At 38.9% G+C, this 13,041-nt stretch overlaps 1 protein-coding gene and 2 pseudogenes across 1 annotated transcript in view; 2 read left to right on the plus strand and 1 right to left on the minus strand.

Annotated features, from left to right (window-relative positions):
- The window catches only part of MED12L (mediator complex subunit 12L), a 315,454-nt gene that overhangs the window by 172,468 nt on the left and 129,945 nt on the right, over positions 1–13,041 (plus strand).
- On the plus strand, positions 5,941–6,059 carry LOC120596650 (uncharacterized; annotated as a pseudogene).
- On the minus strand, positions 6,318–6,436 carry LOC120596652 (uncharacterized; annotated as a pseudogene).

Below are 13,041 nucleotides of genomic sequence, written 5' to 3' on the forward strand. Positions count from 1 at the left end.
TTTGTGGGCCACAACAAAACCTAACCATGCACTGTATTTGGCTTTTAGGAAGCCAGTTTGTGGCTTCTTTTTTTTTTGTTTTTTGTTTCCCCCAATTTATTTATTTTAATTAGTTTCAAGTATACAGTACATTGGTTAGACATCTATATATTTCATAAAACGATCGCTCCAATTGCTCCCTCCCTCCCCTAACCCTCCAAATAGCCAATGTATTCATGCTAATTGCATTCCCTGTGCCATGCTCCACATCCCTGTGACCATCCATCAGCTACTAATTTGTACTTCTTTAATCCTTTACCCCATACTCCCAGCTCCCCAAACTCCCCTCCCCTCTATCTATCACCAATTGTTCTTTCCATTCATCTACTCTCTTAGTTGGAACACTTAATTCTTTTCCATTTGAGGTACTTATTGATAGGAATGTAGTTGTTACCATTCTTTATTCCTGTTTTTGATACATGTTTTTTCTTCTTAAAGAAGTCCCTTCAGCATTTCCTGTAATACTGGCTTGGTGGTGAAAAATTCCTTCAGCTTATTTTTGTCTGGGAAGCTCTTTATCTGTCCTTCAACTCTAAATGATAGCTTTGCTGGATAAAGTATTTTTGGTTATAGATCCTGGGTCTTCATCCTGTCGAATATTTTTTGCCAAGCCCTTCTGTCCTGCATAGTTTCTTTCGAGAAATCAGCTGCCAGTCTTATGGGTGCTCTCTTGTAGGTAACTAACTGTTTTTCTCTTGCTGCTTTTAAGATTCTCTCTTTGTATTTAACCTTTGGCATTTTAATTATGATGTGTCTTGGTGTAGGCCTCTTTGGATCTCTGATTTTTGGAATTCTCTGAGCTTCCTAGGGTTTAATGTCCATTTTTTTTCACCAGGTTAGGGAAGTTTTCCATCATTATTTCTTCAAACAGCTGTTCAGCATCTTGATTTTCTTCAGTTATGTGGATTAGACGGATATTTGAATCCTTAATAGTGTCCCTTATGTTCCTTAAATCATTTTTATAGTCTTGGCATCTTATCTCTTGCCATTCTGATTGAGTGTCCTTGGCTTTCCTGTCCTCTAGATAGGGCATTTGATCCTTTTCTTTATTCACTCTGTTTATTCCTTTGTTTATTCTATTTAATATACTTCTCATCTCAGATAATGTGTCCTTTATTTCATACTGGTTCCCTTTTATAATTTCTGTTTCCATTTTTATGTATTTTATCTCTATGTTGAAGTTCTCACTGAATTTATCTACATTTCCCAAAAATTCATTGAGCATCTTCATAATCAGTGTTTTGAACTCTGCATCTGTTAGATCAGTTGACTCCATTATATCTGGATCTCTGTTCTGTTCTCTCATATGGTTTCTGCTTCTTTGTCTTCCCATTTTGGCTACCTTTCTGTGTCTGTTTCTGTGTACTAAGCAAAGCTCCTAGTCTCCAGGTCTTATTAGTATGGATTTGTGAAGTAGGTGTCGAGTGGCACAGTCCTGAGAGGGGTTCAGCTCTATCTTTCTTGCCCTGCTACCTGCCATTACAACTATAAAACAGAGGCCACGGAGGCGGGCAACCAAAATGGCGTAGATGATAGAAGCTCTGTTTATCCCTCTGGTGACCAAATCAAAATTGTGACAGAAATAATCTCAAGCCTCTACCTCTCTGGGGCCACCTGTTAAGATTCAGCAAGCAATCCACAGATGCTGTGCTTATAGTTACCTCAAAAGGCCACACCAGAAACTGAGGCCAGCTGTTTCAAGGGTGAGTCTAGGCGCTGCTCAGCAAGGAGCACTTGACTCACTGAGGATACACCAGGATGTGGTTTGGGTGGGGCCATGAGTTGGGGGAAGTGAGGTCTCAGACAATCCTCTGGGCAGAGCGACCTCTGTTATCCAGTTTGATGATGTCACGGCTATGGCGGCGCTGTGTCCGCTCACTGAGAAGCGGGGGAAGGCTCAACAGGGAACAATGGATACCGCTGGCACTTCTGTACAGGGTGAGTCTCGCTTCGGCCCTCACTCCGACTATGTCTCCCTGTAAGTCTGTGGTGTCCCCTGCGCTCAGCCGAATAGGCATTGGTGCTCAGAGCGAGCAAGTACGTCACAGCAAAAATCCTCTTGGGGACACGGCCCCTTTAAGAGGAGCCTGCTGCTACTGCAGCCTCAATCTCACTCAGCCGCTCGAGACCAGGCAGCCTCGCATCCTCGCCCCGTCCTACCTTCTGCCATTGCAGAGTGCTTTCTTGGATTTCTCCCTAGTTGTATGGCTTGTTTATCTAGATCCCAGGTGATTTTTCCTTGCTGCTGCTCCTTATTTCTGTCACAATTTTGATTTGGTCACCAGAAGGATAAACAGAGCTTCTATCATCTACGCCATTTTGGTTGCCCGCCTCCGTGGCCTCTGTTTTATAGTTGTAATGGCAGGTAGCAGGGCAAGAAAGATAGAGAATGCATAGCTGGGGGACTCAAAAGGAAAACCCAATTTGACCAAAAGGATTGGATCAAAACACACATACTCTCATATACGTGATTGAGGAGCACTTTACAGAGGGTCTCCATAGGAACTATTTGTGGGTCAACTATTTCTGTTTTTGCAGATGAGAAAATAGAGCTTAAGAAAATTTAGCTAAATTGCCCAAGCTAGGAGATGGAAGGAATGGACTTTGGAGCTGGTTTTAAGATTCAGAGTTTAGTATTTCTTCTCTAGCCCAGTGGCTTGTTCTTACAACCAGATGAACAGTGAGTACTGATTCATTAACTCATCAAGCATCTGAGAGTGAGTTGCACAGGAGAAGTGTAATTTTTCATCAAGAATTACTGATTGTATATACACATAAAATTTTAATCTGATATGAGACGTGTAAAGAGAGTAATGGCAGGCAAATGAAATGATGCAGATGATAATGACTAGATGACAGGACAAGTGGTAGAATTGGTGGTTAAGTTTGCACTTGCTTTGAAATTAGGGAGGATGAACATGTGCGTAGTCAGGAAGAACTTGGTGAATTATCTTTTCATCTTGTGTTCTCAGGATTATAGGTGTCAAGACAGATTGTCTTCCTTAGTAGAGTTTTTGGCTATAGAACCTTACTAACAGGTGGACAAAGGCAAGTCTTATGGTTTCTCTTTCCACGTTTGGGAGACTTTTAAGAGAAACACCTGGAGCTGCTGCTTTTTCCCCCTGAGCCTCTGGATTGTCTTCCATGCCCGCTGCTTACCTGGAGACTCTGAAGCAGTTCTCTCCGACTCTTTTAAGATCTTTGTTTATATGCATGACTGGCCATGAACATCACCTAGGGAGATCCCAGGATCCTGCTTCAAATGAACCAAATCAGAATCCTTGTGTTTTTGGCTCAGGAATCTGTATTTTCAAAAGTGTCCAGATAGTTCAGAGATGTGGCCAGGTGTGAGCATTCCTGCCTCCCTATTTTGGAACCTCTAATCTTACAAAAGACACATGGAGGAACTTCTATTTTCTTGGCAGATGCCCTACCTTCCAACCTGTTTCGTTCCGCTCACTCCAACCGCCTGGTCCCTTATCAGTTATTACCATAGCTTTGGACAGCCATGCAGACCTGTGTCCTGAGAGCAGAAATTTTGATGATCAGAGTACTGGTAGGGTGATAATAATGATAAGAGAGATTCATAGAGAGAGAGAGAGAGTAAGGCTAGAGCAACCATGTAGAAGATGAAACCCATGGAGGAAGGAAGAATATCAAAAGGGGCTTATGGAATAAAAACAATGATATTTGTCTTCTTCTGAGGCATTTAGTTTTATATTTCATCGATTTTCATAGATTTTTTTCCTACTGGATGTCAGTGATTGATATAAATCTGTTTTTACACTGTTGTTTCTCTCAGCAGGAAAGTCTCCAGAGTGAACTCTTCTTTTATTTATGCACTTCACCTGTCACTCAGGTTTTGAAGACTGGCCCCAGCTATCTGACTGTGAACGCATGGAATCAATGGGTGGACATATTCATGAATGACTCAGACGTATTTCAATGCAGGATTTAAAATCGGCTTTGCCACCATTTTGTATTTTTTGAGTTATTTTGTGGATATGCTTAAATACGAAGATTAGCTTGTACACACTTTTCTCTATTAGAATTGGAAATCAATATCTTATTAATATTTGCAAAAACATTTTATCCTGACAAACTGTCATATCTTCATGTATTTTTAAAATTAGATATTTTGTTATGATGTTTAGCAACACAACTTGGCTTTATTTAACAACTAGACACCAGGCTCAATATATAAAGTAATAAAATAATAATGGTGGTAATAACAAAAAATAATTAAAAATTTAAAAATATAGACATGTTTTCTTTCAGAATTCTTACTGTCCCCTTCTCCCAAAAGGAGGAAAAAGCTAAAATGATCAGTGTTTTGTTTTTTTCTATGTTGTTTTGATTCATACTCAATAGTTCTATGTTCCTTCAACGCCTTCCTATTTTATTTTGTGGAACCCTTAGATTAAAGTACTATGGGATTTCAGCCTGATTAATCTTTTCCTCAGAACCCTCTGCATACCCACAGTATGACCGCCACCTCAGCTCACTGCACATGGTCACAGACACACATTTACTTTCTCCAGCATTGCTTCCAGGCTGGACTCTGCCCTGTCGGTAATAAGACTGGTTATATATAAACATCCCTTGTGTATTCATACTACAAATAGAGAGAGTTTAACACACGTAATCCCCAAACATGTCTGTTGTTTCTAGTTAGTTCCCATCCAGCCCATCATTAGCTGCCCTTAGAGTTGGTTTTCCTACTTATTGGTGTTCTGTAAATGTTCTATTTTGTTTCTTTCCCCTAAATCTTTTTTTTTTTTTTTTTAAAGTAAGTACAAAAACTTTGTTATTGGCACATCCCACTTTTTTCCCATTTGCTTTATTGGATAATAAGACACTAGTGCACTTTGCTTTTTCCCCACTTGCTGTCTCTGACTTATTCAAGGTAGCCCTGTATAGATATACCTTATTCATTATTTTCATGACTTTGTAGTATCCTGCAACTTATTTAATCAGTCCCTACTGATGAACATTTTGATAGATATGAACATTTTCAATGAATTTATTTTAACCTTAGGAACTATTTACTGGATTACACCATGAAAAAAATAGTTTTTTTTAAAAAAAGACTGTTGACAAGTGATTTTATAAGTAAGTGTGTGGGGGGTGGTGGTGTGTGTGTGTGTGGCTGCAGACAAGAGTCCACTGGACATTGAGAAATATATTGGGATAAGGACACAGGATTTTAGTACAAGGCTCAATATAAACATATGAAGATACAGAGATATTTAAAGGAAGTGAGTTGAGAAGTTGCCCTCTAAAAAGATCTATGAAGGAAGTAATATCTGAAGTAATTCTTATTAGACAGACTACTCTTTTTGTGTTAGTATGGGTTGAAAGTCACTCTGGGATTAAAATAAAGGTGTTACCAAAGGCATGATGTCAGGAAAGTTAGCAGAGGTGGGTGGGTGGGGCATAAGGTAGAGGATCCTAATTGTCATGCCGAAGTGTTCCTAATTCAGTATATCATTTTTTTGAGCTTTGTTGTAAAATAATTGAAGATGTGCTTTAAAAAGTGTATTCTATTAGAAAACATTCAGTGCAAATGTGCCTTTTTGTGTTTCTCTATGTGAAGCATTAAATCTTACAAGGTTAGTGCACTGATTTAGAGTAGTGGAGGAGGGTGGCAGGAATTATGTCATTAAAACATAATTAGCCACTGTATTGTAAAATAATGCGGTTTTGTTTTTTAACTTCTCAAAACGAGTGACAGGCACAGGAATTCTTAGCAGTTGTATGCTGAGATAATGGAGAGGTAAACGTCTGGAGTACAATATCTCCACCTTCTGGTAGATTGACAGAGTAACAGTTTATAAAATGAATTGATATGCCCAGTATTTACATATTTCGTAGACAGCCTACTTTTAAAACCTGAGTTTGGTCTATGGCCATGCCACCCTGAACAAGCCTGATCCCATCTGATCTCAGAAGCTAAGCAGAGTTGGGCCTGGTTAGTACTTGGATGGGAGACCACCTAGGAAGACCAGGCGCTGAGGGGTAAAAAAACCCCCGAGTTTGGGGTAGAGTCATGAGTTGAATATCTAGTCTCAATTAGTTGAAGTCTTCAAACAGATTTTCTTTGTTGCTAGTATTAGATTGGGTTTAATTTAGGATTCAGAGGAATGAATATCAGTCAATGTTATTGGCAAACAACCAAAATTGAAACTTTTTTTTTTTTTTAGGTGAGGCAACCCTTTTTTGACTTCACAGATTGCAAGGATCTTGTCAGTTTACAATCCCTTATTTTTTATTTTTTATGCCTACAGCATCTGATCCTCTTAGGTGGTCTCCCATCCAAGAACTAACCAGGCCTAACCCTGCTTAGCTTCCGAGATCAGACGGGATCGGGCTTGTTCAGGGTGGCATGGCTGTAGACAAAATTGAAACTTTTAACTGTTGTAAAAACAACAAAACTTCAGATCAGTGTTTCCTCTTCTCCGTATGTTTTTTTGGAAAGATGCTGAGTCTCTGAAATATATCATTTCACACCCTTGAGTCTCTGAAATCTATCATTTCTCATTATCTTTTTATTCTGCGCCCATCTGTTCTCAAGGATTGCCCCAGCTGTCACTTTCTCTGGAAGTGTCCTCGATACCTTTGTGGTGTCAGTGTTCTTTCCCCATGGCTTGTTTTTACATCATGCCCACCTAACATGGGCATTGGCTTATTGGCTTATTTTGATATTCCAAGTGCCCACTACAATAGCAGACACTCAAAAATGTTTGTTGAGTGAATGTATGTTACCAATATACACCGAAAATGTCCCACAAGTGTATGCTCTGGTTCTGTAGGTAAAGATAAGTGAGATGATGGAATTAATTTGAAAACAAGGACTATGAATATTTTTAAATACAATAATGTTGTCCTGGCTTATGAGAATGTCTAATCACTTGTATCTGCACACCTTTGAGCTCCATTTGGAGGTATCCAAACTCCTGACTTGCATAGTGATTCAATTTAGGACCGGTAACTTAGAGGCTAGAACACTGCTTTTGTAAGACAGTTTATTTACTTAGTGCCCTAACTGCTCGGCTCTTTAGTAAATCGTTAGAACAAGTTAGGAAAATGAAACTTGAGAAGTGATTGAGAGAAGTTTGAGCTGGAATGAAACTTAGGAATGTAGAGAATTACTTCATTTTTATTAGATAAACTTTCCCAGAGTCGTTCTGGTAAACAGATACTACTTCATGCTGTGGTGATGTGTGGGAGGAGCATACGCTAGCAAGTTTGGGGAAGGTTTTGTGGTGTTGAGACTTGAGAGAACTTCACTGAGGTTAACTAAAGTCAAAGGAAATGCTGGTGGTGATCTCATGCAGCTTTTTTTAAACTTAAAGAGTAAGCCACACTTGCAAGTATGTAGAATCAATCTTTGTTCAGCAAACTGATATTTACTAAGCACACTCGTTTGTACTTCCCGATCATGTAGGGTTGTGTGGTTATTATCCTTGGCAACATATTTTCCTTGGCAGTCTGACTGAGAAATTCTTTGTGGTTTTAAGCAATTAATGCTGTAGAGAACTTCATGTATCTTTAATTAATCTGAGCTCAGCAGTGATTCTTATGCTCTTGTGTATGGATCAGTTGTTTGGCGTGATCAGAACGAAGAATGAATGAGACCAAGTTCCTGTCTTCAGTCCTCAAAGAGCAGCTGTGCTTGTTGCTCTTTTCTGATTTGCAGGGACCACAAGGTGGGTTGAATGAGGACATGTGGTTACACTTGTGTGACTTAATCATGACAGGAAGGCCAAATCAGAACCCATATTCCACTCAAACATGATGGGGCCTTATCAGTCTCTTTTAGGAGCATCACAGACTTCCTTTAAGTGGCATTTATTGTAGGTAGCTGACACCAGTGCCCTTGGCTCTGCCTCCTGACCAACCTGTTTGTTGTCTGCATGGGGGCCTGGACCCTGGAAGTGCAAATGCAGCCTCCTTCCCTAAAATGTGTTGAAATCATAACAATCATAAATCTGGTACTTGGTAGTTAATAATGTTAAAAATAAATCGTGATGGTTTTGTTGTGGAAGAGAGAAAAGAATTTAAATTAGAATGTAAATTATGTATTCCTTCAGAAAGCAAAAGCAGACAAAAGTATTCAGTTTGCTGGGTTCTTTCTAGTGGCATTGAACAAAGCCATCAGCAACTAACACTGTCCTAGAAACCATTATCCACACCCCCAGGAAGCATCCGTTAGTGACTGGTGTTGAATAGCTGCTAATCCAGCATCCAGGCCTCACAGTTTGTGTTAGGAAGCTGGATGGAAGGAGCTTCACAGTGGAGCTTCTCATCGATGATAGATGTAATGGCTGGATTCCTTGAGTTCTTTTTCCTTGTCCTAAGCTGCTTGTTTAACTGGATAGCACAGTCTTAATGTAGACATGAGCTTTTATTATGTGCTATAGGCGTGGGGGCCGTATATCCCGGTTTGCCCACACTGTCCCAGTTTACAGCAGTTTTACCAGGTCAGTAAGTGACACTTTTGGTCTCAGAAGTACCCAGGTTTTGAAAATGAATTATATGCTCCTCCTAATTACAGGGGAATAAAATGATCAAATATGCCTGATTGATTGGCTTAACTTAATGTTCTCTTTCATGTTTATTAAAGAAATTATTAAGCCTTTGGCTGAGAGCACTTCTCTAGTTCAAGCCCAGCTTTATTTGCAGTATTGATATAGCTTATTTGTGTTAATAGCACTTGGTAACAAATAATTAGCAAGGCTTTTGGTAGTATCAGTAATACCTTGAGGCATTCATTGCATTTTAATAATGAGCCATGGTTAAAACCTGAGTTTCCAGAGACAGGTTGCCTGAGTCAGGATCCCAGCAACAGCCTTTCCGAACTGTGTGACCTTAGGAATGAGACTCAACCTCTTCATCTCTAATGTGGGGCAGTGCTGGTGCTTCCTCAGGGGTTTGTATGGGGACAAAGTGGGTAGATATAGGTCAGTTGCTGAGAATGGTATTTGGTGCAGAGAGAGTGCCCAGTTAAACATTAGCTATTTTTATTTTATTAGAAAACAGTGTTAAAAGTACTAAAACAGTATGGGAAGGAGCAGAAAAGTCAAGGCTCAAGCAGTAATTTCATCGGTTAAAATCATGGTGGTAGTTTATTTTCTTCTCTCACTAGCATACAGCGAGAGGGGTCCAGTTCTGCCCTGCCCTCAAACCTTTGCTCTTCCATGAGATCTCACAGCCTGGTCCTGGGTCTGAGTTGAGCCAGGTGCAGGACCAAGCAGGGCAGAGGCCTGGCTTATCCACCATTGCCGAGGGCTAACTGTCAGGATTGGGTGCAAGGTTGTTAATGGAGGTGAGGGAGAGAGGGGTGACTTGGATTTCTAGTTAAGGTGTCTGAGTGGACGATGCTGCTGTTAACTGAGTTCAAGAGTAAGGAGCCTTCTTGGATGGGGCGGGGAGAGGAAGTGATGCAGTCCAGGTAGCACCGTGGACTTCCTGACCTCATAACTTGCCACCATCACTTACTCATTAGCCATATGTGCCTCAGTTTCCTCATCTGTAAAATGGGAATAATTATAGAATACATATCCTTCATAGGGCTGTTGTGGGAAGTAAACAATTTAAATACATAAAGTGCTTAGGTGGTGACTGGTTAACAGTACCGAAGATAAGATCACCATCATTTGTCTGTTTTTAACCTGTGATATTAGGACTATTTGCGGGGTATATATAGCTGTCTTTTCAAATGACATTTGCAGAGACTATATTAAACTTAAAAGCAGGCATCTAATAAAGCTTGTATACAGACTTCAGAGATCACATGCTTTTTACAGTTTTTATGTAATTATGGAGAGGTGGGAATAGACTTTTTTGCCTTATTTATTAATTTATGATTAATGCCATATTCCTCCACAGATTTATTTAGGTCTTATTTGTATCTAGAGGCTAGGATTTCTGTATTACTTGAAAGCTTGGGCATATTTTTCTCTCTGTTCGCAGATGGTTCAGGAACCTAGATCAGAGTTCTCAATGTAGGCAATACCTCCCCAAGGGACAGTTTGTCAAATCTGAAGTATTTTTTTTCTCCCAATATTTTGTGGATGCTTGGTGACTTGCAAAGTATGAGGCAGTCTTGCACAGTGAATTGTCCTATGCTTCTCATAGAAATAGCTTATTAAATTTTCTGATGCATGAAAATCTGTTTATAAATATCTCCGCCCACAGTTTAATTCTATTTTGTGTATAAAACATATTTTTACCTGGTTTAATATATACCAGCCAAACTTTTCCATGAATGTGGCTGTTGTCTAAATCGTCTCAAGAGTTTGGAATCTTCTCAAGAGTTCTTTACCTTTATAGAAAGCCACCTTGCCAGTGTTAACAGTATAAGAGGCATTTGGGTCTCAAGTCAACATTTGTAGCTGTTGAATTCATATAATTATATATCGATGTAAGCATCTGACTACATGTCAAATCAATGAATATTTTCTCATGTAGTTGTACCTAAATATTTGATATTAAATCACATATCATTTTAGTATAAATTTCTTCCCCTATTTTTTCTTTATGTTATAATTTTACTCATCATACACACACATGCAGGTGATCCTTGATTTTATAGTTCTGAGATACATGCATTCGAGTTACCATGATTTGATTCAATAATACTGGTCTCCCAGCAACATGGTTCATATTTCAGTTACCACAGTATATTAACTGTATAATTCCATGAAGTACAAACTTCACTGCTGGTTTTCTAGTTCACAGTTCACCTTGTAAATAACCCATATGCATCACAATCAATTACCAGTCACATCGCTTCTTTCAAAATCATTTGGTGATTGGTCACTGCGCATCCATCATTCAGGTAATGCACAGGCAGCAAAGTGTGTAGTTGTGTTGCTTCCTTGTTTGTCATGATAAACCCCATGTCGTTCTACGAAAAAAGGATAATTGGAAGAGAGAGTTGATCAGCAAAGGTGAAAGTGCAGCAAAGAAATGAAAAGTGGTGATGCTGGGAGTGCAAACGTAAAGAGAGTTATAGAAGAGAGAGCTCACAGGGATGGAGTCTCTAGGTACATAGCCCGAGGAACCTGGTGAAGGTGAGCTTACCGGCATCAACAAGAAAAGTGGTTTCAATGAAACGGATGAGATGTCCCAAAGAAAATTATGTTGGCAAGAAACTTCACGTTACAGGAATTTTTGGAGATAAAAGGATAAAATATTGGAAATTGATTCTAACTTAGAAAAGAGTGTGTGTGACAGTTTTACAAGACATAGAAAAAGGTGTTCACTCTGTATACTGAGTTATACACTGAGAAAGGCAAGCACTGTTCAAACTACTCAGACTAACTTCTTTTACACAAAAGTAAAAAAATTTAATTCTGTTTCTAACGCTATAAATTTACTATTTTTTGATTTCTTTATACATTTGAAACCAACAATAAGAAGGTTTTTAATGTTTTGATGAAAACATTTTAAAGGTTATGGAACAATAATTTTTCCATTATTAAATAGAAAATTTGCACACTTTCAGCTTTGCACCATTATTTTTATGATCCCACACTACCGTGCAAGGTGAGGGTGTGTGTGTGTGTGTGTGTGTGTGTAGCGTGTGTGTGTGTGTGTGTTTATATGTATAGACAGATTTTATCTCTGGCTTTTATGTCAGTGTGTTAAAAATATGTCAAACTGTATTTCAAAAAGGATGCATTGGGTTTGATTGTGTTGAGAAACACTATTTTAAATAGTATTTAAATGATCTGTTTGATATTCATTTCCTTATATTTATTTCTCTAGCTGTAAAAACAACAAAAATTTGAAGACACATGATATGGTTGAGTCTTTTTGAAAAACAGAGATTTTGATAATTGATAGATGACATCAATGATATTGAAGATATTTTGGTTTAAGCTAGTAGGAACATTAAACAAAAGAGGTGATTTTTTAAAGACCTTTGAAAATAGTTAATAGGTTAAGTGGCTGAGTGGCATTTGTTGTGCTAAATTCGTTAGTCTTAGTTGCACATGCTCTGTGTTTGTCTGCATATGTGTACGTGTAAACATGTCCAGAGTGTTGCTGGAAAATCTTGTTTTTAATGTTTAAACCAAGACTTAGACTTGGAGACTCTGAAAAAGCTGTTGAGAATTCAGACACATGGCTCATTTCTGAGAGTTGCTGTGCATAATTATATGTGAATATTTATATATACTCACAGTGAAGTTAGTGATTTCATTTTATTTGACTGGGAGCCGTGATATAGTGGAGAGAAATAGGGGATAAGACACATTATACTGAGAGTATTTTTCAGGCAACATTATTGCTCCTTCACTTTATATAGGGTAGCTGTACCTCATCCTTGGCATTATGGAGAGGGTAGAGAAAGAAGTTAGTCTTTCAAACTCTTCTCACATTAGTTGGTGTAAAATGTGGCTATCCTAACCTAGCTAGTGGCACACAGTTGGGGGAGGGGTGTGGCTATTCAGATGACCAAGCGAAGTATATTCATGTATTGGAGTGCCCCTGGAATTTATTGAAATGAAGTTTTGATGGAGAGAGGGATATTTCGATGGAGATCCTCAGAAAATTCTTTTAACACTCCCTGCTACCAACTTCTCTGCCAAAACCGACTTACCCACTAGGTAATTAGCAGTCCACAAATTCTGACCCTGCCGAGGGTCATCGTTGTTCAACTAAGTTATTCTTGAGCCCTCGTTTTTGCTCACTTTAGCTTTTTAGAATTTTGCAGACAGTTTTAGAGAGTCTAAAGGTATTGTACTGTCATATACAGGTATATGCTTTGTCTCTGTAAACCATAATGTCCTCCTTTGTTGGCAAACGTGCCTTCACTCCTCTTCCCCTTTTCACGCTTCCCCAGCTTCTCATCCAGAGTTAGCAACAAATTAAGCACTTAGGCAACACTCAAGCAGCTGAAGGCTTTGGAAAAGCATGAAGGCTTTAAGGGTTTATCTTAGGAGAAAATATTTTAAGATTAAAAAGGTTACTTGTACTTTTTGGACTTGATTT

The sequence above is a fragment of the Pteropus medius genome, unplaced genomic scaffold, assembly GCF_902729225.1.
Source record: "Pteropus medius unplaced genomic scaffold, Ma_sr-lr_union100, whole genome shotgun sequence".
Classification (NCBI taxonomy): domain Eukaryota; kingdom Metazoa; phylum Chordata; class Mammalia; order Chiroptera; family Pteropodidae; genus Pteropus; species Pteropus medius.